At 43.4% G+C, this 16,830-nt stretch overlaps 1 protein-coding gene across 2 annotated transcripts in view; it reads right to left on the bottom strand.

Annotated features, from left to right (window-relative positions):
* The window catches only part of SND1 (staphylococcal nuclease and tudor domain containing 1), a 980,965-nt gene that overhangs the window by 850,727 nt on the left and 113,408 nt on the right, over positions 1-16,830 (bottom strand). The gene's annotated exons all lie outside the window — the stretch shown is intronic.

Consider the following 16,830-nt stretch of genomic DNA (forward strand, 5'->3'; position numbering starts at 1 on the left):
TGGTCTCTCCGGCGCTGGCAGCTTGTTCCTGTGTTCAGCGGTCACTGGTACCGCTCATTAAAGTAATGAATAAGCGCTCCACCTATGGGACTGGAGTTGCGTCCATATTCATTACTTTAATGAGTGGTACCACATGACCGCTGAACACAGGAAGAGCTGCCGGCGCCCGGAGACCATCAGAGATGCAGGGACCGCGCCGGGAGCAGGTGAGAATTATGTGGCAGCTACCACTCCTGCCTCTCCTTTAATCAACCTTTATGCAACATTATATGGGGCAAATGTTTCTATGGAGCATCTTATGGGGTCATAATCAACCTTTGTGCAGCATTATATGGGGTAAATGTTTCTACGGAGCATCTTATGGGGCCATAATCCACCTTTGTGCAGCATTATATGGGGCAAATGTTTCTATGGAGCAACTTATGGGGCCAGAATCAACCTTTGTGCAGCATTATACGGGGCAAATGTTTCTATGGAGCAGCTTATGGGACCATAATCAACTTTTGTGCAGCATTATATGGGGCAAATGTTTCTATGGAGCAACTTATGGGGCCAGAATCAAACTTTATGCAGCATTATATGGGGCAAATGCTTCTATGGAGCATCTTATGGGGCCATAATCACCCTTTATGCAGCATTGTATGGGGCAAATGTTTCTATGGAGCATCTTATGGGGCAATAATCATCCTTTGAGCAGCATTATATGGGGCATATTTTTGTATGGTATGGAGCATCTTATGGGGCCCATCATAAACTTTATGGAGCATTACGTGGGGTGTATTTTGTATGGAGCATTATATGGGCTCCTGATTCAATATGGATATTCAAAAACACTTAACCTACTTGATGTCTCAATTAATTTTACTTTTATTGGTATCTCTTTTTATTTTTGACATTTACTGGTAGATGCTGCAATTTCCCACCCTAGGCTTATACTCGAGTCATTATGTTTTCCCAGTTTTTTGTGGCAAAATTAGGGGTCTCGGCTTATACTCGAGTATATACGGTATATAAATCATGATATACTGCTAAGCCAAGGGCAGTTCTAGTAAAAGGAGTATAAACAAGATATGGTACATTGTGCATAGATTCAATAATTCACTTTCCCCATAACTCTTAAAAGGGGGTGTCCACTATTTGGACAATCCCTTCTCATTCCTCATGTTGGCCCCATTTAAATAAAACCATCTATACTCACCTCCCGTGTTGGCGCCCTTCCAGCGGTGTTGCCACTTGGGTTCCCGGGTCTCACGTGAGGTTGTTATGACATATGAGCCCTGCGCACAATAATTGCAGGCGGCCCGGTCCCCACCTTCAGACAAACTGAACATCATGAGAAAGTCAGAAAGCAGCTGCAGCCCTGACTTCCTGTTCATGTTCTATACCTGTGAAAGTGGGGACAGTGACGCCAGTGCAGATTGGGTTCGCTGATCGGTGACGTAACCACCTCACGTGAGCCTTGGGAACGCGAGCGTTGACACCATTGGAACGGTGTCGGCACCGGAGGAGAGTATAAGCGTTTTTATGTTAACTAAGCCAAAAAGGAATAAAAAGGGGTTATCCAGTTAGTGGGCAACCCATTTAAAGGTAATTGAAATATTTTTGTTTTTTTCTGTGACAAATCAAAAAGGTCTCAAATTAAAAAAAAAGTAAAACTATCTCAGCAATTTGAAAATAATTAGCAAAGAAGCATTCACAAAAAGCATTGATTGGGCCCTCTTGAAGGGCTGGCTGGATCATTCATGCAGTCTAATTCTCTGTTGTCGGCAGCACATAAACTAGAAGTGCTGTCACCATTAGATCCTGGTTGTGGTCTGCACAACGTTCCTTATTGTGCGCACAGACGGGGCCCCAGCTCCTCATACAGTTTAAGTCGGGCCGTGTTAACCTAATTGACTATATACAATTTGATTAGCATTCCTTGAACAGCGCCATCATTTTATGGGCAGAAAATTAACCAGTGTAATTGGACCTTGAGGCAACTTTAGGACACAGTATTTTACATCAGTATTTGTAAGCTAAAGCTTAGAGAATAAAATAAGGTAATGATAAGATCTGTATCTCTTCCATGCCTTGGACATACTCCTAGCTTTGTCTTAGAAATGCGGAGGTAAATCACTGACCGAACTACTGCCAAGGAAAATCATTGCAGTCAGATTACTATTATGCAAATTGTATTAAATGATGTGACTGGGTATATAGTTTTCTTACTTTTAGTGCAGATTTTGTACAGAAAATCTGCAACACATAAAATATTTGTCCCTGAATCAAAGAACTGGATCACTCAGAATCAAAATATAATGAATCATTATTCAGAATAAAATACTTGTAAAACCAGTCTGTTAGAGCTCATTTTATATTAACCCCTTAATGACGGAGACAAATTTTTGAAATCTGACCGGTGTCACTTTATGTAGTAATAACTATGCAACGTTTCAACAAATCACAGTGATTTTGAGATTGTTTTTTGAGATTATACTTTACGATAATGGTAAATTTAGGTCGATAGGTTTTGTGTTTATTTATAAAAAAAATATCAGAAATTTGAGAAAAATGTTAAAAAATGTGCAATTTTCAAACTTTGAATGATTATCCTTTTATTCCAGATAGTCATACCACAACAAAACATTAATAAATAACATTTCCCACATGTCGGCTTTACATCAGCACCATTTGTAAAATGTTACTTTATTTTGTTAGCATTTTAGGAAGTTTAAAAATGTAGCAGTATTTTTTCATTTTTTCAAGAAATTTACAAAATTAATTTTTTTTTAGGGACCTATCCATGTTTGAAGTGACTTTAGGGGTCCTATATATTGGGAACCCCCAAAAGTTAAACCATTTTAAAAACAGCACCCCCTGACATATTGAAAACTGCAGTCAGGTAGTTTATTAACCATTCAGGTGCTTTGCAGGAATTAATGCAAAATGGCATGACAGAAATGAAAATATTTTTTGGGGCTGAAAGTCCCCCTCTCGGCTTATACTCGAGTCATACCCGGGGGTCGGCACGGGAGGGGGAGCGGGGGCTGTGTAATTATACTTACCTGCTCCCGGCGCGGTCCCTGCAGTCCCTGCTTCTTCCAGCGCTGCATCTTCTTCCTGTATTGAGCGGTCACATGGCACCGCTCATATACAGTAATGAATATGCGGCTCCACCCCCCATAGAGGTGGAGCCGCATATTCATTACTGTATATGAGCGGTAACGCTGCCCGCTCAATACAGGAAGAAGATGCAGCGCCGGGGAAGAAGCAGGGACACAGCGCCAGGACCAGGTAAGTATATGGGGAGGGGGAGCGCTGCGCTGCGCGATAGTCACCTGCTCCTCGGTCCGGGTGTTGCTCTGTCTTCAGCAGTGACGCTCAGGTGAGAGGGCGCGGTGACGTAGTCAGTGCGCGCCCTCTGCTGAGCGTCAGTGCCGAAGACGGAGCCGCACGAGGAGCAAGTGACAGTGCCGGGGTCCTGAGCGAAGACAGGTGAGTATGTGATTTTTTTTTTTATGGCAGCCACAGCATATGGGGCAAGTGACTGTGCAGAGCATCTTATGGGGCCATAACACTTGTGCAGCACTATAAGGCGCAAGTGGCTGTACAGAGCATCTTATGGGGCCATAACACTTGTGCAGCATTATATGGGGCAAGTAGCTGTGCAGAGCATCTTATGGGGCCATACTTGTGCAGCATTATATGGGGCAAGTAGCTGTGCAGAGCATCTTATGGGGCCATACTTGTGCAGCATTATATGGGGCAAGTAGCTGTGCAGAGAATCTTATGGGGCCATACTTGTGCAGCATTATATGGGGCAAGTAGCTGTGCAGAGCATCTTATGGGGCAACAACGATTGTGCAGCACTATATGGGGCAAGTAGCTGTGCGGAACATCTGTATGGGGCCATAACACTTGTGCAGCACTATATAGGGCAAATATCTCTATGGAGCATCTTATGAGGCCCTTATTACACTTTATGCAGGATTATATGGGACATATTTTAATATGGAGCATCTAATGGAGCCCATCAAACTTTATGGAGCATTATATGAGCTCCTGATTCAATATGGATATTCAAAAACACTTAACCTTCTGATGTCTCAATTAATTTTACTTTTATTGGTATCTATATTTACTTTTGAAATTTACCGGTAGCTGCTGCATTTTCCACCCTAGGCTTATTCTCGAGTCATTAAGTTTTCCCAGTTTTTTGTGGCAAAATTGGGGGGGGGGAAAGGGTGGTCGGCTTATACTCGAGTATATACAGTAAATCTCTGAGCACTTATAGGACACCCGAGTGTACTCATGAAATCTCGAGTACCGAGTATATTCGCTCATCGCTAATCCTTATCTCTCTAGACAATAATCTGTAGGCAGCACACATACTCAGGAGACTCTGCTAGGTTTGGGGGACATTTAATAATATGTTGTGATGAAGCAGGGTGCATTACACATCATAGCAAGGGTTCTAGAGCAGGATAGGATCATGCCATGCCCTCATCCCTGTGGGCCCGCTATACGGGGACATTAAATTAAAACCCTCAACACAAAGCACAAAAGAAACAAAGTGCACAAGACATGGTGTTACTCCTCTCTATCACTAGCATTGATGAAGCGCACAAAGCTTAGCAAACAAGCTACTACTGTGTGCAGATTATGCGTGCTTGCTCCACAGAATTAGTCCTACTGGGATTCTTTCTAAAACCTGCGTTAGCAGCCAATTACTTTAACCACACTGCTGCAAGGTGAAGCAAAAACTGCCTTTAGCAATATCGGAGATGACTAATGCTCTACCCACAGCGTACGATAAGCATTTCTAAATAATCCCCATCCTCCATTTACCACCCCACACTGCACCGTTTACTTTCCAAGGAAGCTAGATGGACACTTCCTGTGAATTTCAATTGAGAATTTAACTTTATTAGAAATGAACACGCACCTTTATGGAGAGCCAGATCTGAAATCCCAAAGTGCTGGTAGACAGTGCCATCTACTGGCAGCCAATCAGATTGCACATTTCTCAGACAGTCTGCATATCTAAAAATTAGCTCCTCTCAGACTGTCCTACAACAGATTCACTAGCGCCTCAAACACAGGGAAATGGCAGGAAAATGTTCACATGAAGCACATTTACACTGGATATTTAGGCAACAAAATCCAAACGTGTTACATGCGGATTTTATGGCAAGCCACAAATATCACCCTTGCATTGCACAAATTCCATGCAGATTTTAAAATCCACATCACACCATCTGCGTTAATAGATTTGTTGGCTTCTCACCTATTTCGTCTGTAAGAAATTATGTATGGAAAATCCGATGGTAATATGCAATGTGTGAACACACCCTTAGGCATTGCTATGCGGACTCTAGCCCAAGGGTCTGTTCACACTGAGTTTTTTTTGTGCAGAAACTTTCCAATGAAAAAAAAACTCATAGGCCTTGTTTTATCAAGACTGGCGATTTTCTCACCGGGCCTACCAAGGGGCCAAGTCGGGAGTCAGGACACTCTGGATTCTTTAAGAAGAGCAGGCCTCTTAATTAATCAGGAAAGCCTGGTAAGTGGCTTGCACACCCATGTGCCACGTTACAAATTTTGGTCTATGACTGGAGTAAGAATTCTGGTGTAAGGAACACGAACATTAATTAGATGAGCTGTGTAGTCACCCACGTGACATACCCGTTATGCCCCAAATGCACCCATTCTGATGAAGCCGACAGAAACTGACGTGAAAATGCCATCAGATGCTATATTTTAACACAACTCAGAGTTGTAGAAATATTTTGCAACTTTGCAACCAAGTTTGCGCCATCATTCTCGCAAATTTGTTTCGTTAGATCAGGGCCATCATTTATTTGGTAAGTTTTTGGAGCAGAAACTCTCCAAAAACCATGAGGAGTTCAACAACTCCCGAACAGTGACATTGCCACAAGACAAATTGTCTGACATTTTTTTTACATGTTCACAACTTGTGTATTGGCAGTGGATTTTCCACACAAATTGTGCGCAAAAACGAGAAGTATAATACAGTACCAGCTAAATAGAGGAGTTTAACAAACCTCGTCTACAAACTGAGGACAATGTCTGTACGGAAAATTTGCAGTAAATCAATTCTATTTGGATTTGACACTTTGCAATAAAAAAGGTGAAAGCAAGGGCAAATCCACAGTAAACATGTAAAGCAAATCCACTACATGCGAACATACCATCAAATGCTATTATTCTATGGGAGACCATACTACAAAATTCTCCTACAAATCAGGGCCATTGATTGCAAATGAGATTTTTCTTTTGTACACCAAAAAAGTTAAAAGAAAATTAACTACCGTATATACTCGAGTATAAGCCGACCCGAGTATAAGCCGACCCCCCTAATTTTGCCACAAAAAAACTGGGAAAACATAATGACTCGAGTATAAGCCTAGGGTGGAAAATGCAGCAGCTACCGGTAAATTTCAAAAGTAAATATAGATACCAATAAAAGTAAAATTAATTGAGACATCAGTAGGTTAAGTGTTTTTGAATATCCATAATGAATCAGGAGCCCATATAATGCTCCATAAAGTTTGATGGGCCCCATTAGATGCTCCATATTAAAATATGCCCCATATAATGCAGCATAAAGGGTACTAAGGGCCCCATAAGATGCTCCATAGAGATATTTGTCCTATATAGTGCTGCACAAGTGTTATGGCCCCATAAGATGCTCCGCACAGCCACTTGCCCCTTATAATGCTGCACAAGTATGGCCCCATAAGATGCTCTGCACAGCCACTTGCCCCATATAGTGCTGCACAAGTGTTATGGCCCCATACAGATGCTCCGCACAGCCACTTGCCCCATATAGTGCTGCACAAGCGTTATGGCCCCATATAGTGCTGCACAAGCGTTATGGCCCCATATAGATGCTCCGCACAGTCGCTTGCCCCTTATAGTGCTGCACAAGTATGGCCCCATAAGATGCTCTGCACCGCCACTTGCCCCATTTGCTTTTGCTGCCATGAACCCCTTCCCGACCTTTGACGCCACGTAGGCGTCATGAAAGTCGGTGCCAATCCGACCCATGACGCCTATGTGGCGTCATGGAAAGATCGCGTCCCTGCAGATCGGGTGAAAGGATGGTCAAAATAAATTAAAAAAAAAATAGTAAATGACCCCCCCCCCCCTCCCCTCACCCCCCTTTGTCACCCCCATAGGTAGGGACAATAATAAAATAAAGAATTTTTTATTTATTTTTTTCCACTGAGGTTAAAATAGGGTTAGGGTTTCGGTATGTGCACACGTATTCTGGTCCTCTGCGGATTTTTCCGCTGAAGTTTTGATAAATCCGCAGTGCTAAACCGCTGCGGATTTACCGCGGTTTTTCTGCACATTTCACTGCAGTTTTACAACTGCGATTTTCTATTGGAGCAGTTGTAAAACCGCTGCGGAATCCGCAGAAAGAAGTGACATGCTGCGGAATGTAAACCGCTGCATTTCCGTGCAGTTTTTCTGCAGCATGTGTACAGCGATTTTTGTTTCCCATAGGTTTACATTGAACTGTAAACTCATGGGAAACTGCAGCGTGTGCACATACCTTTAGAATTAGGCTATGTGCACATGGTGCGGATTTGGCTGCGGATCCGCAGCGGATTGGCCGCTGCGGATTCGCTGCAGTGTTCCATCAGGTTCACAGTACCATGTAAACCTATGGAAAACCAAATCCGCTGTGCCCATGGTGCGTAAAATACCACGCGGAAATGCTGTGTTGTATTTTCCGCAGCATTTCAATTCTTTGTGCGGATTCCGCAGCGTTTTACACCTGTTCCTCAATAGGAATCCACAGGTGAAATCCGCACAAAAAACACTGGAAATCCACAGTAAATCCGCAGGTAAAACGCAGTGCCTTTTACCTGCGGATTTTTCAAAAATGGTGCTGAAAAATCTCACACGAATCCGCAACGTGGGCACATAGCCTTAGGGTTAGGGTTGGAATTAGGGTTGTGATTAGGGTTATGGCTACAGTTGGAATTAAGGTTAGGGGTGTGGAGGGATTAGTGTTGGAGGTAGAATTGAGGGGTTTCCACTGTTTAGGCACATCAGGGGTCTCCAAACGCAACATGGCGCCACCAATGATTCCAGCCAATCTTGTATTCAAAAAGTCAAATGGTGCTCCCTCACTTCCGAGTCCCGACGTGTGCCCAAACAGTGGTTTACCCTCACATATGGGGTATCACCGTACTCAGGACAAACTGCACAACAATTACTGGGGTCCAATTTCTCCTGTTACCCTTGTGAAAATAAAAAAATGCTTGCTAAAACATCATTTTTGAGGAAAGAAAATTGATTTTTTATTTTCACGGCTATGCGTTGTAAACGTCTGTGAAGCACTTGGGGGTTCAAAGTGCTCACCACATATCTAGATAAGTTCCTTGGGGGGTCTAGTTTCTAAAATGGGGTCAGTTGTGGGGAGTTTCTACTGTTTAGGCACACCAGGGGCTCTGCAAACGCAACGTGACGCCCGCAGACCATTCCATCAAAGTCTGCATTTCAAAAGTCACTACTTCCCTTCTGGGCCCCGACGTGTGCCCAAAGAGTGGTTTACCCCCACATATGGGGTATCAGCGTACTCAGGACAAACTGGACAACAACATTTGGGGTCCAATTTCTCCTATTACCCTTGGCAAAATAAGAAATTCCAGGCTAAAAAAATCATTTTTGAGGAAAGAAAAATTATTATTTATTTTCATGGCTCTGCGTTATAAACTTCTGTGAAGCACCTGGGGGTTTAAAGTGCTCAATATGCATCTAGATAAGTTCCTTGGGGGGTCTAGTTTCCAAAATGGGGTCACTTGTGGGAGCTCCAATGTTTAGGCACACAGGGGCTCTCCAAACGCGACATGGTGTCCGCTAACGATGGAGATAATTTTTCATTCAAAAAGTCAAATGGCGCTCCTTCCCTTCCGAGCCTTACCATGTGCACAAACAGTGGTTTACCCCCACATGTGACGTATCGGTGTACTCAGGAGAAATTGCCCAACAAATTTTAGGATCCATTTTATCCTGTTGTCCATGTGAAAATGAAAAAATTGAGGCTAAAAGAATTTTTTCGTTAAAAAAAAAGTACTTTTTAATTTTTACGGATCAATTTGTGAAGCACCTGGGGGTTTAAAGTGCTCAATATGCATCTAGATAAGTTCCTTGGGGTGTCTAGTTTCCAAAATGGGGTCACTTGTGGGGGAGCTCCAATTTTTAGGCACACAGGGGCTCTCCAAACGTGACATGGTGTCCGCTAAAGAGTGGAGCCAATTTTTCATTCAAAAAGTCAAATGGCGCTCCTTCCCTTCCAAGCCCTGCCGTGCGCCCAAACAGTGGTTTACCCCCACATATGAGGTATCAGCGTACTCAGGACAAATTGGACAACAACTTTCGTGGTTCAGTTTCTCCTTTTACCATTGGGAAAATAAAAAAATTGTTGCTAAAAGATCATTTTTGTGACTAAAGTTAAATGTTCATTTTTTCCTTCCATGTTGCTTCTGCTGCTGTGAAGCACCTGAAGGGTTAATAAACTTCTTGAATGTGGTTTTGTGCACCTTGAGGGGTGCAGTTTTTAGAATGGTGTCACTTTTGGGTATTTTCAGCCATATAGACCCCTCAAACTGACTTCAAATGTGAGGTGGTCCCTAAAAAAAAATGGTTTTGTAAATTTTGTTGTAAAAATGAGAAATCGCTGGTCAAATTTTAACCCTTATAACTTCCTAGCAAAAAAAAAAATTTTGTTTCCAAAATTGTGCTGATGTAAAGTAGACATGTGGGAAATGTTATTTATTAACTATTTTGTGTCACATAACTCTCTGGTTTAACAGAATAAAAATTCAAAATGTGAAAATTGCAAAATTTTCAACATTTTTGCCAATTTTCCGTATTTATCACAAATAAACGCAGAATTTATTGACCTAAATTTACCACTAACATGAAGCCCAATATGTCACGAAAAAACAATCTGAGAACCGCTAGGATCCGTTGAAGCGTTCCTGAGTTATTACCTCATAAAGAGACACTGGTCAGAATTCCAAAAAAAGGCCAGGTCATTAAGGTCAAAATAGGCTGCGTCATGAAGGGGTTAAAAAAAAAATTCACATACTCACCTCTCCGTCGCTCAGGACCCCGGCACTTTTACCTGTTCCTCGTGCGGCTCCGTCTTCGGCACGGACGTTCAGCATAGGGCGTGCACTGACTACGTCACTGCGCCCTCTCACCTGAGCGTCACTGCTGAAGACAGAGCGACACCCGGACCGAGGAGCAGGTGACTATCGCGCAGCGCAGCGCTCCCCCTCCCCGTATACTTACCTGGTACTGGCGCTGCGTCCCTGCTTCTTCCCCAGCGCTGCATCTTCTTCCTGTATTCAGCGGGCAGCGTTACCGCTCATATACAGTAATGAATATGCGGCTGCACCTCTATGGGAGGTGGAGCCGCATATTCATTTCTGTAATGAGCAGTGCCATGTGACCGCTCACTACAGGAAGAAGCTGCAGCGCTGGAAGAAGCAGGGACGTCCAGGGACCGCGTCGGGAGCAGGTAAGTATAATTACACAGCCCCCGCTCCCCCTCCCGTGCCGACCCCGGGTATGACTTGAGTATAAGCCGAGAGGGGGACTTTCAGCCCCAAAAAATTGGCTGAAAATCTCGGCTTATACTCGAGTATATACGGTAATTCATTCAAGACCATGTTGCAAAAATGAGTACACCTCAATGAAAGTTTTAAGGTAAAAGCTAAAGTTTAGGCTACAAAATTTGAATTAACAAGAATTCAACCAGAGGAAAGTCTAATTATTCATTAAACAGGTGTCCAGCAGACAGTTTGACTATAAAACGGTGTTACTTAAATAAAACTCTTTCCCATTTCATGCTGTCACCAATGGCACCAAATAGAAGAGAAATGTCACACAACCCAAGAAAGATAATTTCTTTACACAAGAAAAGTGAAGGCTCAAGAAGATCACCAAAGATTTACTTATCGGTCAGAATAATGTAGCAGAAGTGATACAGAAATGTAACAAACATGGAACTGTAACCATCTCACAGAGACATCCAGGTCGACCAAAGAATTGAGAACCTAAACAGGAGCGTCTTCTGATGAAAGGGGTTGAAGCAAATCGACATGCATGTACACTGCAGTTAGATAAAGTAGAAAACCAAACCGGAGTGAGTGTTTCACATACCACTATACTGCATACACACAGAGGACTGGCATGCATGGGTGTTGTCCATGAGGGAGGCCTCTCCTAAAGCCCATGCACAAAAAAAGCCCACCTACAATTTGCTAGGGCAAATGCTAAAAAATATGAAAACTACTGGGATTCTAAACTCTGGAGTGATGAGACCAAGATAAATGTTTCTGGAACTGATGGCTTCAAACCTGTACGATGTCGTAAAGGTGAGGGGTACAAAAAAATGCTTAGTGCCTAGAGTGAAACAAGGTAGTGGCAGCATAAGTGCTGCTGGTGTCGGGGAGCTAAACTTCACTGATGGCATAATGAATTCACAGATGTACAGCTCTATTGTCATGGCACAATTGCAAGTTATCCCGGGGCTAAGGGTTCCTTGCCTATCCCTGAAGCTAGGGCCACCCTATCCATCCCTTGCTGAGTTACTGAATCAGCCCTTTTCTGTCCCTTCCCCCACACAGGGAAGTGGGTAGTTATGTATATGAATACACAAACCAGACTAAAAAGAGAAGACATCCTGGTTTAAATGAAAATACTAATCATACAAATATGCACTTACAAACAACAGTGACATACCGAGAAGTAAAGAAAGGGAAAACCAAATAGGAGAGAATGAGGATTTGCACACAAACAAATCACCAAGCAACAGTCTTCTGAACAACACTCCAAACCGCCTACTCAAAACAACCAACACCTACAGCTCCAGAACCAGACAGTATCAAACTAACACTGGCAATCCTTGATAGCCAGAGGAGAGTATATATAGCAGAGGGGAGTGGCCAATACTGAACAGCTGAGAGCATTAAAGCATGAAAGTTTCAGGAGCTCTCAACTGAACAGATTAACCCCTGCACTGAATGAAGAAACCTGCACTGTTTAATATGAAGGTGAAATGCTTCTAAACAGTGAAGGAGTACAAGAAATCAGACAGTGCAGACTTCTGGCTCCTCGATGTTGAGGTAAACCTGTGACATCTATATTGGAAAAGAAGATCCTACCCTCAATTTGGGCCCTTGGTAGACGTGCATTTTTCCAACATGACAATGATTCAAAACAAAAATCTAAAACCATAGTTGCATTTCTAAAGAAGAACAGAATTAAATTCTTTAAATGGCCAAGCGTCTCCTGATCTAAACCCAATCAAACACATATGGGGAATTCTGAAGAGAAAAGTTGAGCATTACCCTCTATCTAGTAGTTTAACCCCTTTGTGACGGAGCCATTTTTTTTTTAAATCTGACCAGTGTCACTTTATGTGGTAATAACTCTGGAACGCTTCAACATATCCCAGTGATTTTGAGAGTGTTTTTTCGTGACACGGTATACTTTATGATAATGGTAAATTTAGGTACCGTAGATATGTTTTGTGTTTATTTATAAAAAATATCAGAAATTTGAGAAAAATGCTAAAAAAATGTTAGCAATTTTCAAATTTTGAATGATTATCCCTTTAATCAGATAGTCATACCACAGCAAAGCATTAATAAATAACAATTTATTTTGTTAGCATTTTAGGAGGTTTAAAAATGTATCGGTAATTTTTCATTTTTTCAAGGAAATTTACAAAATGTATTTCTTTAGGGACCTATCCATGTTTGAAGTGACTTTAGGGTTCCTATATATTGGAAACTCCCAAAACTGATACCATTTTATAAAGCGCACCCCCTGACATAATGGAGAACTGCAGTAATGTAGTTTATTAACCCTTCAGGTGATTTTCAGGAATTAATGCAAAGTAGCACAGCAGAAATGAGAATGTGCATTTTTGCCACCTAAATGCCGCTAACTTCTGAATAGGTTACAACAGCCATCAGACTAAGGCTATGTTCACATTTGCGTTGTGCGGTGCTGCGTCGGCGACGCAACGCACAACTCATGCAAAACGCAGCTTTTTGTGACGCATGCGTTATTTTTTTCATGATTTTTGGCGCAGAAAAAACTGCATCATGCAGCGTTTTCTGTTGCGCCAAAAAAACGCATGCGTCACAAAACGCAAGACAACGCATGTCCATGCGCACCCCCCCCCATGTTAAACATAGGGGCGCATGACGCATGCGTCGCCACAGCTGCGCCCAACGCAGCCCCGCACAACGCTAATGTGAACGTAGCCTAAGGTCACTATTTGGTCATGAATTGCCATGGCAAACATCAGGACCACACAATCATGATCTGAGGGCACCAAATGGGATAAAGAGGAAGCCTCCAATCCACCATTTATAATGATGTAGTGACTATTGACAGCAGCATCTAAGGGGTTAAACAGATTTGGACAGTGCAAACACTGATTGTGGTTGATACAGCAAGTTGTCAGCTATAGTGTACAGCCAACAGCTGCGGGATTGTCGCCTGTATGGGGAGGCTATTCTCTTATATCTCAGGTCAGTTAAAAAACATATTGGCGGTCATTAAGGGGTTAAAAGGTCGTTCTTCATTCCATACTCTCAAGACTTAGTACTTACTGTCCTTAAAAATTATGGAGGTCGAACTAAGTACTAGATGTAGTTGTTTTTGATGTGGGGGCAATAGTTTTTGCATCAACTAATTTGAGTTCAGTGAGATATTGATTAGAATCTTACTTTTCAAAAGGGGTGTACTCATATATGCCAAGTACTGCATATCTAATATTCATCATCAGAGAAACATTGAGCTTGTGTGCAAATTGTCTCATGCAAAAACGGAACCGGTCACCCCCAAAATCGATGGTGAGGTAAGCTCACCGTCATCAGGGGCTTATCTACAGCATTCTGTAATGCTGTAGATAAGCCCCCGATGTAACCTGAAAGAGGAGAAAGAAAGGTTAAATTACTCACCCAGGGGCGGTCCCGCTGCGGTCCGGTCAAATGGGTGTCTCAGGTCCGCTCCGGCGTCTCCCATCTTCATTCCATGACATCCTCTTCTGGTCTTCACGCCGCGGCTCCAGCGCAGGCGTACTTTGTCTGCCCTGTTGAGGGCAGAGCAAAGTACTGCAGTGCGCAGGCGTCGGGCCTCTCTGACCTTTCCGGCGCCTGCGCACTGCAGTACTTTGCACTGCCCTCAACAAGGCAGACAAAGTACGCCTGCGCCAGAGCCACGTCGTGAAGACCAGAAGAGGACATCATGGAATGAAGATGGGAGGCGCTGTTCCGGACCTGAGACACCCATCGGAGCAGGACCGCCCCTGGGTGAGTATAATCTAACCTCTTTTTCTCCTCTTTCAGGTAACATCGGCGGCTTATCTACAGCATTACAGAATGCTGTAAATAAGCCCCTGATGATGGTGAGCTTACCTTACCATCGATTTTGGGGTTGACAGGTTCCCTTTAATCTTGTGCACGTGATTTGTGTCTCATAGGGTGTAACACTGCTGTCAGTGCCCCGGCATGGTGTCCACTTCCCCCTCTGCAGGGACGTCCACTTCCCCCTCTGCAGGGACGCCGGCTTACTCACCACCCCAGCGGCGTTGTCTCCCGGTGTGTCCTTTCTACTAATTCCTGCTTTCGGCGGGTGCGTGTCGCAGCCCGTCGGCATGCCTAGTATGCGTGTGTCCACACTTCCCCGTTCTTAAAGGGGCAGCGTGTGCATTATGCATGGGTAGTACACCTGCCCTGCAAGATGGCTCCCAGTCAATAGCTGGAAGGCATCTTGTATGAAAGACTCCCTTCTCCCCTATGGAGTCGCCAAGCAACAAAGTGAACTATTAGTTAGTAAGGTGTACTGCTAGTGAGTAGCGAAGTCCCCTTGCCCCAATGTGGCCAGGGCATGAACGTTATCCCCAGGTCCCAGAGTAGCCAGTAGACCCTAGGTCCAGGCGTTGTTAGTCCTGTATCCTCGCTCCCTGGTCCCGGAGCAGCCAGTGCCTGAATCTCGTTCCCTGGTCCTGAAGCGCTAAGTGCCTGAACCTGGTCCCCGAGCAGACAGTCCTGTTCCCGAAGACCCCTGGTGCCAGGGCGGCCAGTGCATGCACACTATTCCCTAGTCGATGGGTGGCCTAACCCTGATCCTGAATCCTAGACTGGCATGTCTGAACTAAGCCCTAAATTAGCGTCAGTGTACCTGATCAGCAGTCAGCTGCAGTATCATGTTCCGCCCATGAGTGGTACCTGGCGGCTACCTGCCGCACAAGCCTGACCTCACCACTAGAGGCTCCAGCAAACACCAAGATAACAGCTTAGTTACGCCCCTTCCTGGGTATGTCTGGCTCTGTGGATCCACAAATCCATGGAAATGGAAATGGAAACTTGGAAATGGAAATGGAAACTTGGGCTGAAAGGTGGCAGATGAGGTTTAACAATGATAAATGTAAGGTTATACACATGGGAAGAGGGAATCAATATCACCATTACACACTGAACGGGAAACCACTGGGTAAATCTGACAGGGAGAAGGACTTGGGGATCCTAGTTAATGATAAACTTACCTGGAGCAGCCAGTGCCAGGCAGCAGCTGCCAAGGCAAACAGGATCATGGGGTGCATTAAAAGAGGTCTGGATACACATGATGAGAGCATTATACTGCCTCTGTACAAATCCCTAGTTAGACCGCACATGGAGTACTGTGTCCAGTTTTGGGCACCGGTGCTCAGGAAGGATATAATGGAACTAGAGAGAGTACAAAGGAGGGCAACAAAATTAATAAAGGGGATGGGAGAACTACAATACCCAGATAGATTAGCGAAATTAGGATTATTTAGTCTAGAAAAAAGACGACTGAGGGGCGATCTAATAACCATGTATAAGTATATAAGGGGACAATACAAATATCTCGCTGAGGATCTGTTTATACCAAGGAAGGTGACGGGCACAAGGGGGCATTCTTTGCGTCTGGAGGAGAGAAGGTTTTTCCACCAACATAGAAGAGGATTCTTTACTGTTAGGGCAGTGAGAATCTGGAATTGCTTGCCTGAGGAGGTGGTGATGGCGGACTCAGTCGAGGGGTTCAAGAGAGGCCTGGATGTCTTCCTGGAGCAGAACAATATTGTATCATACAATTATTAGGTTCTGTAGAAGGACGTAGATCTGGGGATTTATTATGATGGAATATAGGCTGAACTGGATGGACAAATGTCTTTTTTCGGCCTTACTAACTATGTTACTATGTTACTATGTTACAAATCCAGTCTGCTCAGCCTAGCCATGACCACAACATAAGGTTTTCGTTATAAGGGGTTCATATCAAGAATAAAAAACAAAAAGACACACAAGACACAACCAAGCCTCGTGTTAAGTGGAATAAATAAAATAATTTTCCCATTTCCCAGGCTAATAAAATAAGGGAAAAAAAGAAAATATCCATCAGCTCATGACAAAAAATACTTAAACAAAACTACCATGAAAAGCACCCACAGCTAAAATATGCATGTAATTTAGGGCTTACTTTCATCAAGTATCTCAAAGAGTTTCATAACTGGTTTATGAACCTCTACAAATGGAACTAGAAGGGGTTGTCCAGTCATAGAAAAATATGGCTGCTAGTATTTAAAAAACTGTGCCCCAATTGTTTACAGGCTGTTTATGGTATTGAAACTCCGTCTCCTTCACTACTCATGGAACAAAGTTGCCATAGCAGACAACCCAATGACCGATATGGCACAGTTTTTTTAAAACAAAATCAGCCATGTTTCTTCTAGTCCTGAAAAATTCTATGAATAGATTAGTT

Source organism: Ranitomeya imitator, chromosome 4 (assembly GCF_032444005.1).
Source record: "Ranitomeya imitator isolate aRanImi1 chromosome 4, aRanImi1.pri, whole genome shotgun sequence".
NCBI classification, from domain to species: Eukaryota; Metazoa; Chordata; class Amphibia; order Anura; family Dendrobatidae; genus Ranitomeya; species Ranitomeya imitator.